We start from the raw sequence: 27,942 nt of genomic DNA on the forward strand, positions 1-27,942 counted from the left end.
CGGGGGAGGGGCAGAGAGAGAGGGAGACACAGAATCGGAAACAGGCTCCAGGCTCCGAGCCATCAGCCCAGAGCCTGACGCGGGGCTCGAACTCACGGACTGCGAGATCGTGACCCGGGCTGAAGTCGGACGCTTAACCGACTGCGCCACCCAGGCGCCCCAATATTTTTTTTTTTGAAGTAACATAAGAGTCCCGCCCCATTTATGCCTCATTTCCAAGCCTTTATCTCCAAAACTGTCACAGCCTCCCCCTCATACAGCTGTGCACCTCTGTGTCTATTTCTCCCACCCTGGTGTCTCTCCACCCTTCGAGCACACACCGGCATCCCACTGGCTTTTGCATGAACCATCGAGTCCATCAGCCTGGCACGTCTTCCTTCCGTCTCCATCTAGTTACTACACATCTACAGATTTCTCTTCAAACATAGGTCCTTCCAAGGAGGCTTCTTTTGTCTCTAAGCCATGCCAGGCCCCGCCTTTCTGTATTTCACAATACCATTCACATTTCTTTCAGAGCACATTCCACACTTGTACCTATATACGTTTTAGTGATTATTTTAGCTTATAGCTACCCTGGATCTGGCCCAGTTTCCGACACACAAGAGACATTTTGCTATTAAATCTATGAATCGTAAGATGGTATTATAATTCAAAAAGAACTAAAATGTGTAGTCAGCAACTAAAGATAGAGAGGTCTCCAAAGTCATTACTGAGTATTTACAACTTGGCCATACATCTCAACAGTCCTTAAAGAACAATTACTACTACTACTTCCTCTTCTTCTTCTTCTTCTTCTTCTTCTTCTTCTTCTTCTTCTTCTTCTTCTTCTTCTTCTTCTTTAAATGTTTATTATTAATTTTTGAGAGGGGGAGGGGCAGAGAGAGAAAGAAGACACAGAATCTGGAGCAGGCTCCAGGCTCCGAGCTGTCAGCCTGACATCGGGCTTGACCTCATGAACCGTGAGATGCTGACCTGAGCCGAAGTCAAATGCTTAACTGACCGAGCCACCCAAGCGCCCCAGGAACATACTCTTTTATACATGTGTTCATGCATTTAAGAATTAGCACTCAAGTGTTATCATGTGACAAACACAGTACCAAACACTGAGGTTTAAACAAACATAAGATACGGCCTGGGCCTGCACAGAGTTTATAATCTATCAGGTGACACAAATTCACAAAGAAAATTAGGAAGCAATATGGCACGTGTAGTAAAACAGTCAAATTAGGCTTCTGGTTGGAGATGAAGAAGAGCTTCCTGGTGAAAGTGGTGTCAGTTCTGAGTTTCCAAGAGACAACAGGAATTACCCAGAATAGTTATGGAGGAGTTTAAGGATAAGAAGGAGAAGAGCAGATACATTTCAAGCACTGTGGACAGCAGAGGGGCCAAAAATACCATTAGGAGTGTGTTTGTAGATTCTTGGGCATGTGACTGAAAATTATTCACAGTGACTAAGAACTTCACGGGGAAAGGAATGGCAGGAAGGAAGGGGGAGGGGAGAAGATGGGGATGTGTCCTCATATTCCATGCTAGAAAGACTGAAGCTCATTTCGTATTAACAGAGCGTCAGTGGAGGCTTCACATGGGAAAGTGGCAAGGTTAAGATCATAGCTGGGGAGACAGGTCGTGAAAGAGAAGAGACTGGAGGCCAGGATATTGACAAGGAGGCTGAATCCCTGCAAGAATGAAGGCCTGACTTTCAGAGCGAAACAGCAATATGCATCTGCAGGGAAAGAATTAGGGAATTGGGAGGCACAACTGAGAACCACGGCACAGGGAGGAAGCGTGGGGGGGAGTTATCATACATGACGTAGCAGAAGATACTGAGGTTTCAAACATGAATGCCGGACACATTTTAGCTTATCTGGCTCATATATTAGAGTCCTACATACAGGCCTCTTGTTTGTTTGTGAATACTAAGTGTTCTTACCGATTTGTATGTATAAAGTCTAAGGTGAACTAAAGGTATTGCAAGTTCCCAAATTTGAAATTAATGTTTCTAGGAGAAAACACTTTCAGAATTCTAACCAAGAGGAAAAGGAGATCTAATGGGATACATTGGTTGAAACCATATTCCAAATGCAGTGTTTTTTGAAGCTGTAAATATTAGATGATAGGAAAACTCCCATTTCCTCTATGTTTTCAACAACATATCCCTATTCCTTCTATTTGCTGACCACTTTCCCAAGCATTGGAGATTACAAGTGGATTCATGAGAGACCTGAGGGTTAGAAGTGTACTGTGTGATGAATGACAGCTTACTTCTGGAATGTGCATAACCTAGAACAAGAAGTTAATCTTTCTTCTATCAGGGGTTAGAGCTACATTTCTTCAGGTTTTTGCTTTGTTTGTATACAAATTTTTTTAAGCAGCCCAATTTGTTAGGCAAATTCTTGGGGAGATCCATGTTTGCCTGACTGCTCATGTAGTTGTTTTCCAGGAGCAAAGACCCACAGGATTACTGAATGGACCAGAAGACTCCACTGCACTCTTTCACTGCAGAAGAGAATAACAACTTGGTTTGGCTCAGTTCAACTTATTGGACTAATGCCAGCCTACCCACGGTATCATTCAAGCCTTGTTAATACAAAAAAATTAAAATAAAATAAAATAAAATATTAGTAGTAATTGTGAATACAGACTGAATTTATGTAGGATTATTTTCTTCTACTTTTTCTATTAAGAACAGCATAGCAGGTGAAAGAAGTATTTTTTGTGGGGCACCTGGGTGGCTCAGTTGGTTGGGTGCCCGACTTCAACTTTGGCACAGGTCATGATCCCACAGTTCATGGGTTAGAGCCCCACATCAGGCTCTGAGCTGACAGCTCAAAGCCTGGAGAGCCTGCCTCGGTTCTCCCTCTCTCTCTGCCCCTCCCCCACTCTCTCTCTCTCTCTCTCAAAAATAAATAAATGTAAAAAACATTAAAAAAGAGAAGTATTTTTTAATTGAAATAAGTGGACATTCTCACACGAGTTAGAATCTGGAAATGAAAATGAGGGTGCCAAAACTAATCAGACCTAGCATGGAGTCTGAGTCCTCGCCTCAGTGCTAGAAGATCTATTTGAATGTAGTCCAGTTGGGAAAAGAAAGTTCACCCCTGGCTGATGAGAAATAGGAGTTATGAGAAACGACACATTCAGGCACCAGGCCTGTGGGCTTGAGAGCCGATACACTGCCTGCCATTTGATTTATGTCTTCTAAATTCTACTCTCCATCATTATTTTTTTTAATGAAAAAAAAAAAAAAAAAAAAAAAAAAAACCTTGCCATTTGGTCTACAGGTGCCAAGTGGCTTAAGGAAAGATACACGCTCAAGCTGCAGGTAAGAAGAGATAAAGGGAAGGGCAGTGCTCTTTTTCTGTGACTGTAGTCATGTGAGCAATGGAGACAGAACAAGGGACAGTATTGTCCAGAGGAGTTGCCATCTTCCAAGAGACATGAGCACTACAGGCTTGCCTGGCAGAAGGCAGGAGGTCAGAGGGGAAAACCCAAGAATCTCGTTTTTGAGAGAATGAGCGGGCACCCAGGGACCTTTCACAAACAGCCCAGTGAGAGTTGAGTGGACCCGGTGCACCCGTCAAGGCAGTGGGTCCTGAGCCATGATAAAGGTGGCACTGATGAAAATCAGATCTATTTTATTAGCTCAGGCCCAGACGTTTAAGTTGCCATGGGTTGCAATATAAGTTAACTTTTCATCCTCCAGACAAACAGTGCTTTTCTTAGCTTGGAATTATTAGAGACACTGGGAATCAAAGTTGTAGATAGGGTGAGGGGTAAAAGTCCTGAAAACTCTGAAACCTAGAGAGATTGAGGGAATACACGGGGAATGCCAGCAAAATATGGGGACCTGGGCCATCTAGTTAATGTAATAATAATCTACACCAGCATTGTGCTTGCTATAAGCCAGGCACTCTGCTGAGCTCATTTATGATGGCATCTCAATACAGAAACCACTTCTGAGGTCACAAATATTATCTGTATGCTAAACAAAAGTAAAAAAAAATGTCTAAAACTGAACAGGTATTGAGACATGGAATCAGACTGGAATTTCAGTCTGTTGAATTGCAAAGCCCATTATTTTAATTTCATATCACTACACCTTCCAGATCTACTCAGCAGTCCTGGCTGTGTTTCCTGGTGACCTCATGAAGGTTGGGAAAGGCAAAAGAAAAAACAATTTTTGTTACTTCTTTGAGCAATTGCTATTCATCAGGGACTCTGATAGGTACTTTCCCACCCTTTATCTCATTTAATCCTCAAAACGGTCAATGATGAAGTATTAAAATATATAATTTATGGGGGGCCTGCATGGCTCAGTTGGTTAAGCGACCGACTTCAGCTTAGGTCATGATCTCAGAGTTTGTGAGTTTGAGTCTCATATCAGGCTCTGCGCTGACAGCTCAGAGCCTGGAGCTGCTTCAGATTCTGTGTCTCGCTCTTTCTCTGCCCCTCCTCCCCATCTCTTTCTCTCTCTCAAAAACAACTGAACATGAAAAAAATTGAAGAAAAATTAAAAATATATACTTTATGCTTTTTACACACAAAGAAGCAAAGAGCCCTCTCACTCTTACTCTATTGCCATCGGATTTGTTTCTTCTGATGATTTTTCTTCTTCCCTAATTCTCTGCAAAAAGGAGAATGTTCTGCCAGTTTATTTCCCTTTCTTTGTTGTTCTTGAATTTAGTTCATCATGAGGAAATAAAAGCCTAGGGATAAAATGCTCACTCTTTTTTCTGTATGGTATTTCTTTCCCTCTCTCACTCATACACACACACACACACACACACACACACACACACACACACCACACACACTCAATCACATTTTCTCATCATTAACCTGTTATTAGTAACAAAAGAGAAGTATTCATTCATTGATCATAGGATTTATCTCCAGATGTCTAGATGGGATAAAATAACATAAATAAGAGCATGCCATATCTTGCTTTGCACATCACGTTTCAGAAGTTCTGGGGGAATAGTGTGTGTGTATGTATATATGTAATTAAATGTATAAAAGTAGAGATATGCATATATATGCGTATATCCATATATACATATACTTTTATATACATAGGCTATGTGTATACATACATGTATTTTTAAGGAAAAATTAGAATTTTCTCTATTACTAACTGTAGCGTTCTATTCCAGGTAGCATCTGGTAGGCAAGCCACATATACAGTCACTTGAATTGACCTCCAGTAGGTGGGAGACTTTAAACAGCTCTCAAAATCTCCTTACAGGTTCCCTTAAAAATGGATACCTGCAAAGGGAATAAGGGAATTAACTCCACCATGCAGATCAGGCTTGAACAATTCCTAAAAGAGCCTAGGTTAGGTTTCCTGCACTTTTTTCCTTTTCCTCTGTTCTGCTCTCTCCCTCAGGATTAAATGCCAGTGAGTCTGGTTCACAGTGTAGTTTCTCGTTGGGTCTTCTCTCCATTTATCTCACACAATAGACCTTTCCCCTTTCCAAAAACACTTGGTGTTCAGAGCAGGTCAGTCCCACTTTTCCAGTGCCAATCATCATGAAAAGTTACCATGAGAAGATATTGATTAGTAAGAAATAGCTAGTTGCATCTCTAACCCTAGGGCCTATCATACCCCAAATTAAAGGGTGAAAATAATATTGGGAAGTTCAGATTTTGTCAGAGAGCTCCAGGGAGATGCTTAGGATGAGAAGTAGATTTCAGCAGTGCTACTTGTAGTCTGTTTAGGCAACTCTTCTGTTTTATTCTAAATTGGCTTCTATTGCCTTTGATGAAATCATGTATCAGTAAAGTGTCCTTATTACAGAGTCCTCATCTAAAATTACACTGTTATTGTCACTTTTTGCTAAAATACATTTGTACAGTAAAATGTCTGGGGCAATTATTGCATTTCTGCTTCGAACTCTCCTTATACACAAAATCATTACCTTTAAAATGTATAAACTATCAAAACAAACATGTATTTTCTAATTTATAAATTTGTATGCTTCTTGCAGGAAATTCTTACACACTTCTTTCTTTCTTTTCTCATGTATCTGTGTGCAATCAGTTTGAAGACTATAAAAGACTTTCTATGGTGCTCTTCACTTGCAAACTGGTGGGATAAAATTCATTATAATAAAAATAACCCAATGAAATGTGTTATTTCTGTCACAATAGAAATCAGTCTCAGGGCACCTGGGTGGCTCACTCAGTTGGGTGTCTGACTCCTGATTTCGGCTCAGGTCTTGATCTCACAGTTCACGGGGTCCAGCCCTGCATCAGGCTCTGTGCTGACAGTGCAAAGCCTGTTTGGGATTCTGTCTCTCCCTCTCTCTGATTCTCCCCTTCTCCTTTTCTCTCTCTCTCTCTCAAAATAAATAAATAAACTTTAAAAAAAAATCAGTCTCAATCATGTTTGAAAAGAAAAATAAATACAGATAATTTATAATTACACCAAAATTCTCAGCTAAGCAGCATAGATAATTTCTTTAATTAAAAAAAAAAATCACACTATGTTTTTGTCTACCTACCTACCTACTTACCTACCTACCTACCTATCTACATATTCACGTAGTCACCATTCACATCAAGGTGCCCATCTCAAGCACCTCAGAAGGCTCCTTTTGTACACTTTCTCAGTCAATCCCCCCAAAGAAAAACACTCATGATGTTGTCTAAGTGAATACACTATAACATTATTCTTTTCACTGTGCTTTCATTCCATATAATTATTAACAAGGTTGACATTGGGCTTCAAATTTGGTATGCACCTTACACACCAAATGAACACATTTTATGAACATGACATACAGATGATAGTTCTGTTATCTGATAATTAACCTAGTGGAAAACACTACAAACAGGTATTTCTGACATTCTTCAAAATTGTTATGTTTTTTTTTTGTAGGAATCATAACTAACACCAAAAGAGCATAATGCCTAACAAACTGTTTCTGCTTTTAAAATTATACCTATCAACAAAAATGCTGGGCCTTTTCCATTTGCATGTGTTGTTACCCTCTTGTCAGACTAAGGTCCTGGCTCCAGGACCTATGGAAATTCTACTCTTTATTACTACCTCGCTATAACAGTTCTGCTGTATCTAAGAAGTAGTTGACACACAAGTCTCAGGACTGATTTTTTAGAGATATCTTTTACTTTCATTGATACTGGCTTCATAAGAACAAACATGTTTTTCGTTCTGGAATTTCTTCTTGGAATGCCAAACCTATCTACGATTTCAATGAGTGTAACACTAACAGCGTCACCCTTTTGACCAACCCTCAAGATTCTGAAATGTTTACCATGCCTGAGAAGGTTTAATTTTCTTGGAAAGCAAGCAGAGAGGAAACTAGGGCCTAATTTTGGTTACTTGGTGTGGGTCAGAGGAAAGGGAGTGAATGGTCTTTCAATAGCGTCAAGCTATAACGTGTCCAACAGGGACCCTAGAGACATGCCTGAACCTAGACACAAACTGTAGAGGAACAATGAAGCAGCGGGGATGCAGGGCCTGGGCATCATGGATAAATTATGGCATTTTACTATGGAAGAAGCATTTTATCTTGCTTAGTGATTTGTTACTTAATCTATAATCCTACTTTTAAGAACCTGCCTATAGTCAAAGAATCAATATTTGACTTCTATGGATCTGAGGAGGATGATTACATATGCATAGAGAAGTATGCTTAGAATGGGGGGAAGTTTTCCAAGTCAGGTTCCTCCAAAGACGAATGAGTGACTTTGTGAAGCAAAACATTTTAACTGTACTGCTTTTACCCAAACCAGTCTCGACGCTTTGTGAGCAGGATACTCCCATCACAGACACACACACACACGAAAGATGGTGAAGAGGCTCGAGGTCTATAGGTGTGTGGATACTTCATCATGAGGGGCAGGTCTGTAAAACCTGGACTAAGAAAGGTCTAGAAGAGAGTGGCTGGAAGAAGGGGCTGTTAGCTTCTTAAGTTGGTATGTTGATCAAGACCAAGAGTAACATAAACCATCATTACCCAACAAGCTTCACTTCTTTGAAGGGATTCGTGTAACACTCACATCACTTTTCCTAAGAGTTTTTGTGTTAACTTTGCATTCATTGCCACTTAACTGTGATGGGTTCTTCTCCTCATGTCTGCTGATCAGAGCATAACTGGGTCTGTTTTTTGGTTTTGTTTTTGTTTATTTCCTTAAAATGTCTTAAAAAGAAATTGGCTTAGCATCTGGTAAGGAAAAAAATCCCAATGTCTAATTACACTTCTGAGTAAATTACAGAATTGTGGGATATGAAACCTGTTTACTCTTTTTTGTTTCTGACAGGAGATATTTCTCTATTAATATTATGTTCCTCTTTAGACACTTTTCCCAACATTTATCTTGGTATTGTATTTTTCTTTGCCTTTCAGATGTTTGCCTTTGGGGGCACTCATAAAAAAAAACAGCCACATTATATTTGGTGAATCTGCATTAAAAATCACTTCTTTTCCTCACAAGCTATGTAAAATGTCATTTGTGCCTCGTTGAGGCTTTTAGAAAAATCCAGAAATCTAGACCCAGGTGACCCACACTGTTTCTGCAAGGACTCTGACTTCTTTTTGAGGATTATGGTTCCAAGGAAGATTGCTTCTAAGTATCTGTGAAAGAAATATTTTCCAGAATTAACGCTGTTGTTTACTCTATATTGATTTTTAGAGTATTTCACTTCACCTCATCTAAAGGACAAACGATAAAGTATAGTTTAATTATGGTAGTATTAAATATAGTGGTGTAACCATTCCTTAACTGTGAGAGACCAAAGAATATCTATTCAGGATATGCTTTTTGACTACTGATTCTCCAGGATAGGCCATTTCTATTGTTTGCCCTACCAATTATTTTCCTCTAAAGATCAAAAGCCCTAATAATAAGAGTTAGTGTCATTTCCCTGCACTAAATATCACCTAGCTATGAAATAAAAAGCTATAAGAGTGGTACTTTTAAAGAGAATGGACTTTTGAGCTAAAATATGCATGTTCATTGATCACAAATGGATGAGAAATGTCACCCAATTATTACACAGAAAGGTGCTGATTGAATATAGGTGACCTTTACCAAACGTGTATGAACAGTTTTTGCTGTTCATTAACGGATAAGATATCTACATAGTCCAAGAGGTGGATAAAATGTATGAAATACATTAGACAAATTTCAGCGGTTGCAGGCATGACAAATTTTTGAATTAACCTAATTGTTACCATATTTTTGTGTTTTTTGACATTTTGTAAAGGTGACACAGAGGAGCACAGTTCTATTCAGAATGGCAGGAATTTAACCGCCCAAGTGGAAGAGAGAAGCTTATGAATAAATGACTGCTTTTGAATTCAGAGAAGTACATTATCTGTCTTTTTCTGCAAATGATTTGTGTACGTCAGTGCCTGTCACCGGGAAAACACAGTAGTGAATGAAACAGGCACAGAGCCTGCCACCAGACAGTTTGGAATTTAGCATTAGTATATGACGTAATGAGTTCTGTGATTGGAGTGTAAGAGGCTTACAGTGTGTTATGGAAATTGATAGGAGGGGCATTTTAACTAGACCCGTAGGGATCAAACTACTTGGGTAAAGTGACATCTTCTGTTCTAAGGGTCAAGAGATTTAGCCAGGAAAAAAGTCAACTTAATGCGACAGGCAGAAAACTTGAAATCTCACAAAGGATGCCTGACAAATCGACTGGCAGGTGAGGCAAGACTAGAGAGGACAGAACATCCCGACTTTGCATACAGACAGATGCCTCAGGAAGGTCTGAAATATATCCTGAAAGAGATGGGGTATTCCAAGGGAAACCTTTAACACAGGAATGGTAAGATCGGGTTTGTATTTAGAGAGGTCAATATTCTGGAAATAGGGGCACTATTTTATGACAAGAAAGTATAACACAGAGACTCCAAACAAGTAACAGATGAAGGTGGTATGAACCTTCGAGACGTAAAGGTGAAAATCCACGCGAGTGAGATTTCGACGGAGGAACTGAAAGGACTAGATATTGATTGGATATTGTAGGGTACAAGAAGTGGAAAGGCAAAGATAGGAGCTGGCTTTCTAAGCTGACTCATTTGGATAGGTTACAGTATCATTTACTGAGATTGTGTAGAGAGATTACATAGAAAGATTCGGGGGTTAAGATGGGAAGACGTTTTGACCCCTCTCTCCCTTCTTCCATTTCTCCCTTCCTTCTTTCTTTCCTTCCTATAACACATAGATACTAATTACATCATAGCCAGTAATCTAGGTATTGAGGCTTCAGCAGGGAACAAAATAAGGTTTTTATCTTCACAGAGCTTACAGTCCCATTGAAGAACCCATCATCAGGCATAAGTGTTAAATATCAGATGAACAGTAAGGAGAAACAAAGGGAAGGGCTGCTATTTTGGGTGGAATGGTAAGAGAAAACTTCTGTGAGGAAATGATATCTCCTATTCAATTTCAGCTACAATCAGCAACAACAAATTATTTCACAAAAGAAGTAGAGCTTCTGCCATAGTAACACCTAGTATCCTACTTCTGGAATGAAAAGGTCAGAATGTTATTCCCCTAAGAATGTGAGTGACATTAAGTTTGAATAGTCCATTTAGAGTTTGGTTATCCAGCAAGGGTAGATGTAAGAATGTGGCCTTTTCTGTTAGGTTACAGCCGGACGAAGGAGAACGTGAACATTTTTCCACGTCAATACTAGCAGATATGGCCATCCACGGTCCGCCATTTTTAATTAACTCTGAAACTGAAATAAATGTGTCATCTAATCATGTAATAGAGTCCCTGAAAGTCACATATGGATATATAGTTGGCCAAACTTATCCTCATTCAACCCCTTATTTGGTTTTAACATCTGAACTTTCACATATCCTTGGTCCAACATTTTAAGAGTGTCTTACTCTCTCTCCCTTGAGTTCCACAAAAAATGAATTTTCTCCTCTGGTATATTTTTATTTTGTTTTTTCATTTTCATGTTTCCATAATACATAATATATATGTATAAATATTATATATGTACATACATATATATTTCAAATTGAAGTAGTGAAAATAAAATGCAAGATTCAGAATAGAGCACCAACATATCTGTCTCTCCCTTTCTCAAATCATTTAATGGGATCCCACTGTTTCTGGGTTGAAGGTTAAACTCCTTACATAGGCAAATATGAAGTTGCTTCTTCTTACACATACATTACCACATCGTCCTGTTAAACCAGACTAATATGGTCATGGAAGATGGTAGGAATTCTCTCACATTTCTGTGCCTTTGCACATAGTATGACTTCTGTTAGGAACTTACAACCCCACCTCTTCTGTCTAAATACAAATTATTCTTCAAATTAGAGCTCAGATAACTTCTTGGAAGTATCCCATGATCCCTCAAAGTTAAGTCAGAAGCTACTCTGTACATTAATAACACCCTGTACCTATTGTCCGTGATTGAACACCAGAGAGTATTGTAACTGCCTTTTCTCTTGTCTGGCTCCCCCATCCCACCAACAACAGGCAGAATACATCATGAATAAGAACTAGGGCTCATCGTCATATGTCCCTAGCATCTAGCGGAGTGCCTGACACTTAGGAGGTACACGATAGTGACTGAGTAAATTAAGTGGATGAATGTAAGCTTTTTAAGAAATGTGCTTGAAACTTACACAGTCCTAAGGAAAAGCACTACTATGGTTACTTAGGTACTTGCCTCAAGTCTGACACATAGACCATGCAATTTACTGATTCCATTGGAACATCCATACCTTCTCTTGTTCACTAGGTATTTTCTGAGAATCTGCTCTACACTGGGCACCATTCTAGGCATCAGGTTGCAGTTCTGAATAAAAGAAACAAAAACCCTGCTTCATGGACATCACATTCTGATGTTTAATGTGAGTGGGGAGACAGATAATAATAAAACAAGTTAATAAGTGTATGTTTAATGTAATATTAAACATTCTAGAAGAAAAAATATAGAAGAGTAATAGGGAATTCAATCGGCAAGTTTGGATAATAAAAATTATATTACAATATAAATTATACAAAATTTGTGTCTATATTAATGAAATATAGTATTTCCCTTAGGGTTTTATAGGTTTTAGCAATAAAAAGAAAATGTGGCAGTTGGAAATAGAAAAAAAAAAAAGGTTAAATAGAGGAGAGAACTGAAATCAATATCGTTGCCATTTATTTTGGGGAGAGAAGAAGAAAGTTGAACTGACAAATAATGAAGTCTCAGGACTGCATTCCTAGGAATGGAGGGAACTGAAATGTGAGAAGTCAGCATTTTCTGCTAAGTTTTGAACTTTGGTATGGACTTAGCCTAGGTGGTGCTATGGCCAGAAATTTCTACACATTGGGAAGTAGGTTGGAAAAGCAACACTTGTCCTTAAAGATCACCTTAACTGTAAATAAATATTAGCAATGCTTACCTAAATATGTTGCTTTCTAAAGCACTCAATTATTCTATTTCCAGAATGGGTAAGTGGGAGTCCACAACAGATTGTAAAAAAAAAAAAAAAAAAAAAAGTTTTCTCAAGTTTGACCTAGCTCAGGACTTCCTATCACCATTCTTTGATGGAAAGAGTTTCTTGAGAAGTTTTATTGACTTGACACAGGTGAGCTGGGCTACAAGTCATGCCCTTGAAAATTTACCCACCTTTGGCAACCATAGGGCAGAGGGAGACCAGCATTTCTCACTGAGCGACAGCCCTGTCATCCCCGTGAGGTTGTGAGAAATGCATACTCTCAGGCAGGACTCCAGAACCACTTGACCAAGAGCCCCAGATAACAATCTGCATGCCCACTCATGTTTGGAGTTGCTGGTCTACAGCTGCAATCCTCAACCTTGTCTGAATGTTAGAATTACCCGGGAAATTGTTTCAATCACAGTAATTAGGTCACATGCCTATATATTCTGAATTTATCAGAATAACCTTCATATGTCTCAAAACTGTGGTTCCTGGGTTCTTTGTCAGAACTACTAAATCAATACTCCAGGTATGGGACCCAGGAATCTGCTGTTTTAAGATGCATAGTCACTGATTCCTCTATATATCAAATTATAAGAATGCGGGGCTTGGGGCACCCAGGTGAGTCAGTTGGTTAAGCATCTGACTCTTGATATTAGCTCAGGTCGGAATTTCGTGGTGGCAGGATTGAGCCGCATGTGGGACTCTGTGCTAAACACCGTGACTGCTTGGAATTCTCTCTCTCCCTCTCTCTCTCTGCCCCTCCCCCACTCACATGCACTCTTGTGTGCACATGCTGGCTCTCTCTCTCTCTCTCTCTTTCTCAAAATAAAGAAACATTAAAAAAAATGAATGTGTGGCATGGAGGATGGAAAACAATTTTTTTGCAAAAATACAGATTTGCTATGCTTATTACTTGAATCAATTTAATCAATATGCAAAATTTGGAATATTTTTGCATATATATGCAAAATTTTCAACATTTATAATTAGAAGATTGAAATTGCATAAAAGAGTATGGGTGAATTAGTGGATAGGAGGAAATGATCAGCTTGAATCTATCTGGAAAAAGACATTTAGATAATTATCTTCAAAACATTTTAAAAATATTTCACCAAATATTTATTATGCTCATAATAATACAAAAAAAGACATGCAACATGAATTAGTTTCTTTTTTAAGCAAGGAGTCAGCAAACTTCTGCAAAAGACAAACAGCAAAAATCTTCAGCTTTGCAGCCTCTACAATATCTTTATGTTCAACTATTCAGCTCTGGTTTTGTGCATGCAAACAACCACTGACGAAAATAGAAGGGTTTCTATAAACTGTCTAGTGAATTACTTTCTTTCAAGAAACATCCACTCATCTGTCTAAATCCAATAGAAAAAAATTGCATGTTCCTAAAATGCAAATACTGATATAAACATAGTGTCAGGAAGTGGTTTCAGGAGCTTCTGGTAAGGTCCCAGTGTGCATTCTTGCTAAAGAGAGATACTATCCCTCATTTTCTCTACGTGACAGATAAAGTGAGGGACTCATAACAAGGTTTCTCATTTATAATAACTATCATCTCCTGATGACCTGAGCAATTATATCAATTACCTCCTTTATTTCACACAACAGTGCTATGGATCAGTACTATCATTAAGTTTTTTTCTTTTTCTTTCTTTCTTTTTTTTTTTTTTTAATGTTTATGTGTTTTTGAGAGACACAGAGGCACAGAGCATGAGCAGCGGAAGGAAAGAGAGAGAGAGGGAGACAGATTCTGAAGCAAGCTCCAGGTTCTGAGCTGTCAGCACAGAGCCGGATGCAGGATTCGAGCCCGTGAACCACAAGATCATGACCTGAGCCCAGGTCGGATGCTTAACCTACTGAGCCACCCAGGCGCCCCGTGGAACAGTACTACCATTAGATCCATTTTAAAAATCACAAAAAAAAAAAAAAAAAACCCACAAAGTTTAGATACTTTAACTTATGTGCCTGAAGTCATAGAGCTAGAAATTACCCTTAGTGGTCATTTGAACCTTGGTAGTACTTGTACATCATTATAGCCACTACACATTTCTGTCTTATCCATTTTCTAATGAGACCATGAATACTTATGATGCTGGGCTGGTTATAACCTTTTAGATTGCAAAAAACAAAGATTCACTCAGCTTAAATTAGTAAATGGGACTGCAACCATAGAGAAAAATGTTGAAAACAGAAGTCTCACCACTGCACAGGGTGTCTGAAATATTACCCAGGATAACACAGCTTTGTTGCCCCTCCACAAGAAAGCTCTCCTTTCTTGTGCTTAGCCATTATGGTGACTCAGAAAATGTGTCTCACCTGACATAAAGGAATAAACCTCTTCTTTCTTTTCTACCAACCTCATGACCTCAGCTTATTCATGATTTCTGCAGACTACCATCTGTGTTTTTCAACTTCTGCTCCTGCCCACCAACTGCTGTAATCCACATTTATTTCAGATTTTAAAAGTCACCAAGTCAGGTATTTATTACCTAATAGAGAACATCCTACACTGGTCTGGTTCTTTTGTCATCCACCTGGTATCCATTGGCCATCCCAGAGATGATCGTTTTACATCTCTGGTCAAATCTACTGTGACCAGTGGGTCTTAGACACATAGTCATATTTTTTGGATAAGGATACCTATGCATTGTGGACATAACAAACTCCTATGCAATACTGCTTTTAACAGATCATGGTCATTCTTTTGGAATGGTAATAAAGGGGGTTATCTATCTATCTCCACACACACACACACACACACACACACGTGTATACATGTGTGTGTGTGTGTGTGTGTATATATATATATACACATATATATATATATGTATATATATATATAGTTTGTTTTCCTGTTATTGTTATATGCACCTAGGATAAGCCAATCCCTTTCTAAAAAAACTAGAGAATGGAAAGTAAGCTGGCTGGTAGTTGGAGATAGATAGATAGATGATAGGTAGATAGATAGATAGATAGATAGATAGATAGATAGATGATAGATAAGTAGATAGATGATAGATCATGTTTCTAAAAATTATTGAATCCAATATTCACAATATCTGTTATAATGTTATTTTTTTTAATGTTTGGGAGTATGTTGGAGCATAATAAACGGTATTTTGTAACTATGCAACCTAACTTCCAGTTACATCTCAGTACATCCTTGGATATGATAGCTAATCATTATTGATTTTCCAGGTCAGTCCTAATTTTGTGACATCTCTTCTCTTTTGTCATAGACTGAACAAAATTTTGGTTTGGATAATGTCACAAATCAACATAATTAGCTATAGTAAATCTCTGCATATACATGGGAAGGTTTATATAAAGTCAGTAGAACAAATAGACTTCTGTACACTTAAATATTAATTTTTGGGGCGCCTGGGTGGCTCAGTCGGTTAAGCGTCCGACTTCGGCTCAGGTCACGATCTCGCGGTATGTGAGTTCGAGCCCCGCATCGGGCTCTGTGCTGACTGCTCAGAGCCTGGAGCCCGTTTCAGATTCTGTGTCTCCCTCTCTCTCTGACCCTCCCCCGTTCATGCTCTGTCTCTCTGTCTCAAAAATAAATAAATGTTAAAAAAAATTAAAAAAAATATATTAAATTTTCAGTCGCTTTCCAACATTCAATTCCAACCATTAGTTTATCTTTTCTTTCTTTTTTTAAATTTTTTAAAATTGTTTTATTTAGTTTTGAGAGATAGAGTGCAAGCAGGGGAGGAACAGAGAAAGAGGGGGACACAGAATCCGAAGCAGGCTTCAGGCTCTGAGCTGTCAGTACAGAGCCCGATGCAGGGCTCACATCCACGAACCATGAGATCATGACCTGAGCTGAAGTCAGATGCTCAATTGAATGAGCCGGCCAGGCGCCCCAGTTTATCCTGTCTACTATTGTGAGTGTCTTTTGCCATGAACATGAATTCTTCTTAACTTTTCTTTTAATCTCGTTTCACAGAAGTGGCATTGAATTTATATCACTACATTATAATTTGATTTTATCCTGAGAATATGTCCACTGCTCCCGATACTAAATTTCAGTTCCAATTATCCACATAGTAGAGAACTTTATCTGTTAGTGGTAATCAGGATCAGCTTGATGCAAAGACTCCTATACAGACTTCTTTCAGAACCAAAAAGAACAAAGTACATGCTTATTTCAAAAACTGGTGGTTATGGAATTTACAAAGTCATTTACTTTGAGTAAGTCAACAGTTAAACTATTTCAAAGGTAATATAATTAAGCTGTACTATCTTATAAATTATCTTAAAATATTCATGAGTGCCACATCAAACACTGGAAAAGGTCACAACATACTAGGTGATATAAAAGTACAGCATAAATATTAGGAGCTTTAAACGCAGGCCGATCTGAGTGTGAATCAAAGGTCCGCTGACTATGGTATGTCCTTCCCTCGGTTACCTGTCCTCTCCCAGCCTGCATCCCCTCATTGGAGATAACCTTGATGTTATCATTTTTACTTGATGATTATAAAACTATATATGAAAGTTTATAACCCAGCTGTTTGTCATTTAGAAAACTTGTTAGACACTGCTTGTCCCTGTTACCTTTTATTGAAAATATCACAAAGAGAAAAGCAGGTTATAAATCATAAGGAAAGTTTTAACAGACTTTTTGGTTTAAATTTTAAAACTGTCTACTCTAAGTGAGTTTATCCTATAAGATGTTTTTGGATCCCACAGAAGGAATAAATTACTGTCAAATGAATGAAAAATGGGATTCAATATAGAATGTAGAGGTAAGGGGGCACTTGGAGATAATATAATAAGTGAGGAAAAACAAAAAGAGAAATCTGATTGAAGAGTCAGGTGTCTACCTAAAAGCAACGACTCCTAAAATTCAATTGTACGCAAATTAAGACAACATCTACAATCATAAAACCTCTTTAAAAACTTCAGGTATAACTTTTTAATTTTTATCTTTATTTATTTTGAGAGAGAGAATGAGCAGGGAGGGGCAGAGAAAAAGAAAGACAGAGAGAGAGAGAGAGACGGAGAGGGAGAGAGAGAGAGAGAGAGAGAGTATCCCAAGCAGGCTCCACACTGTGTGTGTGAAGGCTTGAACTCAGGAACCATGAGATCATGATCTGAGCTGAAATAAAGAGTCAAACGCTTATCCGACGGAGCCACCCAGGTGTCCCTAGGTATAAGTTTTTAAATAAGAACTATAATTGCCTTCATTTTTAGACTTATATATTTCATTTATACACTGACACATCTTTCAGTAGTCATATACATCAACAAAGTACATCCAATAAAAGTTCACTGGGTAGGATACCACCATTGATTTTGAACTCTGCACAAGGACAGTCGATAATACAGAGATAGTTTAAGCATTGTAAAAGTCTGGTCACGGCAAATGTGGCCTTGTGTGGTTAATGTTGTCTCTTTCTATGTATCAATAGTACGAAAAAAATAAAAATTTAAAATTAAAAAAAAAAAAAAAAAAAGGAAGAAGAGTAAGACGAAGCCAAAATCCAGTAAGAGCTAACTGTTGTCAACACATTTCTCTCAGGTATCTTTGAATCAGTTGAGAAACCAACTCTCTGGAGAAAAGACACAGAAGGTCTCAGGGTAACAGAGGCAGATGAATGTCTTCAGTCTTTGGCTAAAAAAACATTCAGACAACCAGCAAACACATGGCAGCGCCTATGGGTATCCTGAAAATAGTTTATTCCTGTGAGAGAAGTAACAACATCAACATCAGCCTGAAAAGCTCTCTAGAGAATCTCAGAAGGATGGCCAATTAAGATGAAGAGTGTTTTGGCATCTTAATAAAATGCTACATCTCAGGGTAACCATAGGAGAAGGGTAGAATCGCCATTTCATGAAATATGAGTGCTCATTCTAGAAAAGCAAGTTTAAGATACCATGTAAGTCTTTACATGAAAGCAGCTAGATATTTATTAGATAAATATTGTGTCTTAGCAGAATAGAGTGGTTATTGAAATTCAGTGAGCGTAAGTATGATGCTATGTACCTATACCTTAACTAATGTTTCCCTGTTTGAAAATCATTTTGAACTACTACATTATAAAAAGGTAAGTGGTTGCTATCATTCACTCACACCATGTTTAGGGTACTAATCAATCTATCATATCTAATTACAGTGATAGAATTACTGTAGTATTCTTGATTACATAGAAATTTACCATAATATGGGATAAAACCGTTAGATTATATGTGCAAAGTAATATAGAAAAAAGTTCACATAATTAAATCCAACTTTGAAAAAAACAAACTCTTCCATTCTCTCTGGATATTCTTAAACTTATGAGAAAAATAGCTTTAGAAGAAATAACATGTACCAGTTTATCCTAATTGCGTAGATAATTGCCCTAAACTATGTACAAAGCAAGCTTAACCTCAATTCACTTTAGTTTGATAACAAAGAGCAACCTCAAACATAAAAGCCAAGATTTCAACAAACACACGAATGTAATCTCTTATTGGAGAATTCTCCTTTCAAAAATAAGCATTTTAGAGAGAAGTTAATTTTTCTTGTCTTTCCTTTTATTAATCTATTTCAGAAAAGAAATCGTTCTCTTCTACAAGAACCATAAATCGTACCAGTGGTATATTAATTCTTTTTGGTTTGTTTTTCTTAACAGTTACATCAGAAACTTTATCATTTTATATTTTAATTCCTAAATGGACACTGTTAAAACATTCGGGGATTAGCCCTAAATCCTTTAACCCACAGGGAGCCCGGGAACATTGTTAAAGTAGAGAGCTGCACAAAATCTCAACTCTCATTTGCAAATTTTCTTTCCATCTAATTTAACTTTGAAGCGTTTCGACTCAGAGATTTCACCATATGACATCAAGAAAACACTTCAATCAAAATCAAGTTACCTTAGCGCTGCACAGTTCTCCAGATTACTAAAAAGGTAAAATGAGAAATTCACTCTCTTTTCATATTTCCCTTTATTTTCTCTTGATGCAAGGCAAGCCTGTTCGAATTTCAAGAGAAATTGCTCTGGCATCTCATTATCCCCAAATGCCGGTTTTCATTCTAGGACACTTGCTTATAAACTAAGCCTTTTCCTGGCATAAACAGTCACTTGCTGCAGTGCAGAATATCAGTTTGGTCAGAACTTTCAATGCAGAAATTCAGGGCGATGCAGTCCAGCTCTCCCAGCACTTACCTTAATTGAAATATTCTCTGTGAAGGAGGTGAGAAATCAGTCAAATCAACCGTGAATGGGGTGGGGAGATGGAAGTTTTCGATCAACACCCTCCAAGTAGCTGCCTGCGGGGCGTCTTTTTCCTGTTTATGTAGAGCCCCTCACTGTCTGCGAGGACAAAAAGATAAGCTGAAATCCTCAGAGGTTCCAGTGAGTAAATGAGGACTAAGCGATGTTTCCTAACGGGAGATCCTCCGCGAGCATGCTGCGTTTGGTGGCTCCCTAACTGCTGTGATAGGCTCCTGTCAGGTCCCTGGAGCCCGGCGATAATCATTGACCTGATTAGCAGGGAACACTCCCTGTGCGCAGGCAACACACGCGGAGGGTTGGTGGGTCCCCTGGGAATCGGAAAAGGCACCAAGGCCACTTGGGAATCTTGTCTTTTCCAGCCTAATGGATGAACTACAGCTAGGAGTATAATGTGCAAGGAGATGAGCCACAGTGTTAAGCCATCGGAGGACTTTAAGAAATGTGCTTTCTCCTGCTGTTTTGCAAGGTGCATTCCTGTTAGAGATCAGGTACAGTGAAACAATTAATAGCCTGATAGAGCGGATTTGTAAGAAAAGCCTAAAGCTGAAAAATGTTTAAAGCAATGTGATGAGAGAGATAGCTGCATTTGTCTTTGCTCCGAGCCTGGTACATACTTCAACCTATGTCTACGTAAAATGAATTTAGAGGTTTATCGCAGCCCTCCAGAGTGCAACTCTCTGATTTATTAAAAGTATTCATACTAAATAAGCTGGTTTGGCACTTTCTTACAGACATGAACACTCAAACCAAGGCATGGAGAATACAGCATCGCTTGTGTAGTTTTTCAAAGAGCATGTTAAGTTAGCAACAGACTTACAGAAATGTTTGCATTATACTATTAACCCGAGTAACGTGGGGGAATAAGACATTGCACCTAACTGAATCATCTCTTCTATTATCAGTTGAAATATCGATTTCGAAAACAAAAACAGAGTATGAGAGGGTCCAAAATGTCAAGCACTTTATTTTTTTCCAAAATGTCAAACATTTTAATATAGTCATGTGCCATTAACAACCTGCTGATATCTATCCACTGACCACCTGAGAAGCCCTTCAACATCTCTGACTTTAAAAGTTACCACTTCCCTGAAGAGATCTAATTTCTCAAAAAGGTCACATAACTAAATGCCAAAGCCCCAAATGGTTAATTTTTGACAGTTCTCACTTCTATAGGAGAAAATTATTCAAATAACATAAAAAGAACAGATGAAAAAAGTCATTTGCATGTCTTGAGGGTGAGAAAAATCTCATTGCCAGGGAGAAAACTGACAAATGTCCTCTCACAATGGTGCTGTGTGATATGTTCAGCATTTCTGCTTTTCCAAGGAGGTTTTCGCTTGGGACATATGGCATTCCCTTGATGTGTGTGTGTGTGTAAGACAGACAGGGTTGGGGAGAGGCTGCATTTGCATTGTAATATTTTAATATTAACATATATCTTGGAAAAAACCGCCAAGTTTCAATAAAGGGGTGCACAAAGCATGATAGAGAATGTGTTTGCCTTACATATTGCCAAATAAATTTCAGAAAAGGATTTCATTAAAGGACAAGCTCTTTGATGGCACTTATTGGACAAAATAAAACTTCAGCATAACTGAGTTGCTCTAATAGGACAGACACTTGAACTTAACACAGATGCACTGTGGAGAAGCCCCAGGACAAGGGCTGAGCCTGTGTCCCTCCGAGAGGAGGTCTCTTGCTCCCTCAGCTGGTGGAGGGGGAGAGATGAAGGGGAAAAAAACTCAGTCGATACACTTCAGGAGAGGGAGAGTAACTTCTGCTGCTGCTAAGCAGGAAATCCATTATCCAATTATAGACTGGCATTAGAGTGTTCTAGTAGAAAAGAGGCTGCTTAAATCAAAATTGATGCACATAAATTGTAAATAAATAGTCAACAGGAAATACAACTGCAAATTCTTCTGTAAGGATCCTGATTAGTTGTTAACACAGCACTTGTAAATGAAAATCTGATGGATTCCATGGTTCTGATATTTGGTCAGCCATGCAGTTAAAGCCCTCTGTTCGTGTACTGGTCTAAGCCTCATTCTGAAGATCTTTAATAGTGACCTCTTTTTAAAGCTTTTTAATTAAGACGGTGCTTATTTTCTTAAATATGTGGTTTTTAAATTTTTTTATTACATTTCTTTCTTTTTGAGAGGCAGAAAGCGAGCCGGGGAGGGGTAGAGAGAGAGAGGGAGACACAGAATCCGGAAGTAGGCTCCAGACTCTGAGCCGTCAGCACAGAGCCCGAAGTGGGGCTCAAACTCACGAACCGAGAGATCAAGACCTGAGCTGAAGTCAGACGCTCAACCGACTGAGCCACCCAGGTGCCCCAAGACAGTTCTTATTTTCTTGAACCCTATCCACCAGTAATTATTGTCCCTGCTAACTTCAAGTGCTATTTGAAAAACTACACAAGCAATGCTCTAACAAGTGTACATACAGTTAAGATAACTTTGTTCCATAGTAGAAAGTTTCTACCTGGAGAGCCCCAACGGCATATGACTGCACTGATGGTTCTTCTAAATGACACAGGCTCCAAGTATCTTTCACCTTAAACCTTAAACATTTTCTACAGAGAATAGGAGTGATTCTGCAGTGTTCTTTTTTAACCTATGTTGAATAAATCATTGATTTCATGTGGAAGTACACTTGTGAGTGACAAAGTAAAATGATACTGTTATGTGGGGAGTGTGGCAAAGATACGGTAGTGATAGTTATAGATACTACATATGAAATGCTTTCCACATGTCAGATATTTTACGTGGACTTTTACTATAGCTGCTGTCCATGGATCCTTAAAACAATCTCATTAAGCAGATATTATTATTATTACTTTTAAAAATTTCTGTTAAGTAAGCTAAGATTCTGAGAAACTAAAGAAATTTATCAGTGCCTTCCAGCCAGCAGAGAGCAGATTCAGAATTAAATCGCAGGTCCTTTCACAGTAAAATCTTGATGTTTAGAAATGTCCAAACACTAAAACCAACAAAAAATACTTGCTTCTAAATGAATAAGAAACTTTTCTTGTTTTTGTGATTTGAAAAATACATTTACATCTTTCAAAAATTAATCTTGTAAATTATGTTTGATAAAATATTATTTTGTAATATTTTAGCCACGGTAAATAGTTATGTATAACTTAGTTGAAAAAGAAATCCAACAACAAAATTTCTTTAGCCTAAAGAATAAACAATCTAGAACTTCCAAATGATGTCATTTCATCAGCACAAATTGTTGCAACAACAACAAAAAATCTCTTTTGCAATTCATCCTCCCTCTTCCTCAGAAATAGTAATTATTGTTTTCTAAACTGGAAAATGACCCTATCCTAATGCATGGCTATCCCAAGAACACTTACTAAAAATACATTAGGCCAAAATTTTGATAATTTCTGATATCTCAGTTCTCCAGCAGAAGCAATGCAACAGCAAAGTTCATAGGAATTGTGGAGTTGAAGAATTCATTTCTAGTGTGTTTATGCATTATCTAGAAGTTTATTAAACCTCACTTGAATCCTACCATTTCATATGGCCTGCTGAAATTCTCAGACACATTCATAATCTTACAGAAAAATACTGTGACCACACTTTTTCAAGGCTTCTAATAAAAATTCTGTCTAAAAGAAAAGAATGATGATAACTCAAATTAATTCAGACCTTAAACTTTGCCAAGAAATTTCCCACCTATCATCTCATTTGATTTTTACAGGAATCTTTTGATATAACTTACGATAAGTATTTTATTCATATTTTAATGATGGGGAATTAGGAATAAAAAGAGCCAAGTAATTGTCCTTTGGTCTTTGGCACTTAGTGGAAAATCTGATGTCTTCCTTTTCCAGACAAGTCTTACTGGTCTGCACCGTGTCTGAACAATATGCTTGTCAGCGTCACGTTGTAGTCAACACTCCAAATGGGTATCTAAACGGAAGCCAGTCTTTCTTCATTTACTTGGGTCTGTACTAACAAGCGAGGGATTGAGATTATCGTGTAATAAAGGAAAAACATACTCTGAGCTGATAGGAAGATTGTGATTGATACGCACAGCAATTTCTCTGCTTAGATTTCTCATAGGCATTCATGATCTTGATTATTATGATATTAAGAGGATTGTGTTGATGTTTGTCTTACGATTCTCATATGAATCTCATCTTGCTTCTCTGTGGACTTCAGATTCAAATATTACCTCCCTGCATCATTTTTTTTGGTGACTTAATTATCAGGAGAAAGGAAATCCCAGAACTTTAGTGTTAATTGTTTTAAATTAAAAATCAACAAATTGAGGCACCTGGGTGGCTCAGTTGGTTAAGCGTCCAACTTCAACTCAGGTCATGATCTCCTGGCTTGTGACTTCCAGCCCTGTGTCTGGCTCTGTGCTGACAGCTTGGAGCCTGGAGCCTGCTTTGGATTCTGTGTCTCCCCCTGCCCCCTCTCAAAATAATAAACATTAGGGGCACCTGGGTGGCGCAGTCGGTTAAGCGTCCGACTTCAGCCAGGTCACGATCTCACGGTCTGTGAGTTCGAGCCCCGTGTCAGGCTCTGGGCTGATGGCTCAGAGCCTGGAGCCTGTTTCCGATTCTGTGTCTCCCTCTCTCTCTGTCCCTCCCCCGTTCATGCTCTGTCTCTCTCTGTCCCAAAAAATAAAATAAACGTTGAAAAAAAAAAAATTAAAAAAAAAAAAAATAATAATAAACATTAAAAATAAAAATAATTAAAAATAAATAAATAAATAGTAAATAAAACAAGCAAGGAACCTAGCAAAGTATTAACAAACTGACCTTTTGCCAGCAGCATTGAGTTAACTACTAACACTGGGCTGTTTGGTCGATACTAAGAGATTCTCAAAAGTTATACCTATTTCGGCCTAGGTGTAAGGATAAGCGTGGAATGGCTGAATTTAACAGCCTTTAAGGTAAATTTTTCACATTTTTGAGGCCTGCTTTATTCACACATGCCCATGAATTTGAAAAACTATGAACTCCTGGAAATAAAGAAAAACTCAACTGGCGATCAGAAGCTTGGACTATGGTCAAAATTCCGGCACTACGAGCTTTGTAACCTGGAGCCATTTCAAAAACTTCCAGTTAAAATTTTACTGGAAAATGTGAGGAAATTAGCATATGTTATCTCTACGATTTCATTCAGCTATTAAATTATGTTATCTATTTGGCTAATAATTTGGAATATCTTTTCTACTTAATTCAGAAATAATCAAGCGGCCAAGAAGGAAAGGATATAAGCAAACACACTCTTTCTCCCCTCTCCCACCCTGTCATATCCCTAACAATTTTATTCTATAAGTAACATTATGGCAAGAATATTTTGTTTTCATAGCTCAAGTCACTTAAGAATCAGCCAGGAGTCATTGATTTGATGCTGCACATGGAGTACATGAAAAAAAAAATTGCTATTTATTTTTTTTAAGTAAGTATAATCATTCCTTTGAAAGCACATTGTTGTCATATTATACCTAGAATGGATCCTTAGCCTTTTCTTTTATTATCCTGGTCATTTAAAAATGAACGGCAGTTTAATTAAGATTAAAATTAACTTAAATTAAGGAATATAATTTAAAAATGAACATACAACATCAATATATTATATTTTTAAATACATATTAAGTTCATTTTTTAAAATGTTTCAATGTTTATTTATTTTGAGAGAGACAGAGGGTGAGCAGGGGAGAGGCAGAGAGAGAGTGAGACACAGAATCTGAAGCAGGCTCCAGACTCTGAGCTGTCAGCACAGAGCCTAATGCGGGGTTGGGACCCACAGACCATGAGATCATGACCTGAGCAGAAGGTGGACACTTAACCCACTAAGTCACCCAGGAACCCCAAATTCATTTTTTAATGTTCATTTATTTTTGAGAGAGAGAGAGAGTGAGTGTGCATGCATGCACAAGTGGGGGAGAGGCAGAGAGACAGGGAGCAGAGGATCTAAAGTGAAATCTGCACTGACAGCTGACAGCCTGATGTGGGGCTTGAACTCACAAACTGTGAGATCATGACCTGAGCCAAAGTGGGACGCTTAACCCACTGAACCACCCAGGTGTACCAATATATTTTGTATTCTTAAAACCACATTTGCACTTCAGTAGGAACTTAATTTAAAATACAACAAAAAAACACATTACAGAATTAAAAGAAAACAAGTGACTTTTGGTAGACACAATTGCTTGGTATTTTACCCCTTTCCTGTTAGCTCATATTTATTTTACTTTGCATCTTATAGATATGATTATAAAGTGCAGACAAAATGAAGTAAATATTATGTACAACCTTAAGATTAAATTCAATTCATATCAAATTCACTTAAAAACCACTGAAAATTAGTGATGTCTAGAATTATGTGTATAAATTTCAAACCACACACATTTTTAGCAATGACAAAAACAAGTTATTAAACAATTGCACATAAAATACTACATAATGAACAGTATTCCTTAATAGAATAAAAGAAAGGTGTGTTTATGTCCTTATTGAGCAGATATTTTGACCCTCTGTGGAGAGCCAGAAAGGAGGGAAGGGAAGCCCAGTGATTGTAAATTTATGGAAAGCAGAAAGATCTGGAAGCAGTGGAGTGAAAAGTACTATCAAATGAATTTGCTGTTCATTAAAACCTAAGACTGAAAAAGTCCTAATTTACATGGACCTCTTAATTCAAAACTATATATTTAATTGTTTAAAGTCATTTCTGCTACCATGCATCTGTTAGCATCGGTAAAATTAAAAAGAAAAAAAAAACTGACAATACCAAGTATAGACAATGATGCAGAACGCCTGTAACCCTCACACACTGCTTGTGGGAATATAAAACATACAACCACTTTCAGCAAACATTTTGGTCATTTCTTGAAAAGTTAAACATACACCTCTTATGTGATGCCACTATCTCATTCCAAGGTATTTACCCCAAAGAAGAGAAAGCATCTGTCCATTCAAAGACTGATATACAAATGATTGACTTTATTCCTAACAGCAAAAAAATTGGAAACAATCCAAATGTACCAATAGATACATGCATACAGTGAAACACTACTCGTCAATTAAAAGGAAAAAAAAAAAAAAACTACTTCTATACTTGAAAACTGAACCACACGGTCTTTATGTTGACTGAAACGAGCCAGACACAAATAGTATATAAGGAACTACTATATAATCCCATTTATAAAAAAATTAAAAATATGGAAACTAAATCAAAATGCCAGAAGCCAGGAAAGTGATTGGTGGAGGATGGGGGTACAGCAAGGGGTCACAAAGAGATGGTGAAAATGTGCCATATCTTGATTACGGTGTCAGAGGCATACACATCTGATTTGCACTTTACATGTGTGCAGCTTATTTTACAGGCTACACTCAGTAAAGTTGCAAAACTACACACCTTCCTCAATTTTTCTTCAATGAAACATTACTGTAATTAAACTGTTCATGCTGTATTACATCCAGAATAAGGTAACAACGCGCACGCCTTTAACTCCACTTCCTAGTTTCTACAGGAGCCATATTTGAGATGGAATAAAACCACCTACTTTATATTTCTAACAGTTTCTTAAGTTGTACACAGCATTCCTCATTCAATCAAAGTTTAAGACAACTTTAAACTTAATGTCCTGGTACCTATTCAGATAATAGTTCAGTAAAATTTTATATAGGCAAATAAAGTGCTATTCCATTTCAAACAATGGCTGCTGTGAAATGCTTAATTCCTTCTTGATACACGTATATCATTGTCCATTTATTTCTAACTTCTGTTTAATGTGTATTGAAATCTCATCATACCGTATCTTCAGCGTCTATGCCACAGCAGGTGACTCTATATTACAGAAAAATAATTGAGCTTTCTCAGGCTCTCACCGCATTTGACAGGCCTTAAGCTGAAAATACTTTATATAGCATCGTAAAGCTGATATTGATGCAGAGTGGCTTTACAGGATCTCCCTCTTGTTCTTATTTACTTATTTACTAAATTGAACTTTTTCTTTGGGTTTCATGGTGACTCCATTAACTTCTGAATACCGTTGTCTCCTTCCACCCGCAGTTACGCTGACGGTAATATCTAGTTTCCTCTCCTGTCAACTTGTTTGTGTGTGTTTTTTTTCACTCTCGGCAAAAGTCAATAATTTGCTGCCGCCGCGTCATAAAGAACAAGGGACTTCTATCTGCCTTGCTGACTCTGTTTTCCTTATTAAAATAATTTCAAGTCTCCACAGGAATACAGGGTCTTAACATACCCCAGACTGAAATAACATTT

The 27,942-nt window shown here is 37.9% G+C and overlaps 1 protein-coding gene across 4 annotated transcripts in view; it reads right to left on the reverse strand.

Annotated features, from left to right (window-relative positions):
* Nucleotides 1-27,942, reverse strand: part of CDH12 (cadherin 12) — a 1,057,614-nt gene that overhangs the window by 376,002 nt on the left and 653,670 nt on the right. For 2 of the 4 annotated variants that reach the window (XM_058716265.1, XM_058716243.1), the window contains exon 3: nt 19,619-19,765. The exons of 1 other annotated variant lie outside the window; for it this stretch is intronic. The gene's annotated coding sequence lies outside the window, so the exon portion shown is untranslated. Of the gene's footprint in view, nt 1-19,618; nt 19,919-27,942 lie in introns of those variants that run through there. One more of the 4 variants, XM_058716250.1, reaches the window with a different exon arrangement.

The sequence above is a fragment of the Neofelis nebulosa genome, chromosome 1 (assembly GCF_028018385.1).
Source record: "Neofelis nebulosa isolate mNeoNeb1 chromosome 1, mNeoNeb1.pri, whole genome shotgun sequence".
Lineage (NCBI taxonomy): Eukaryota > Metazoa > Chordata > Mammalia > Carnivora > Felidae > Neofelis > Neofelis nebulosa.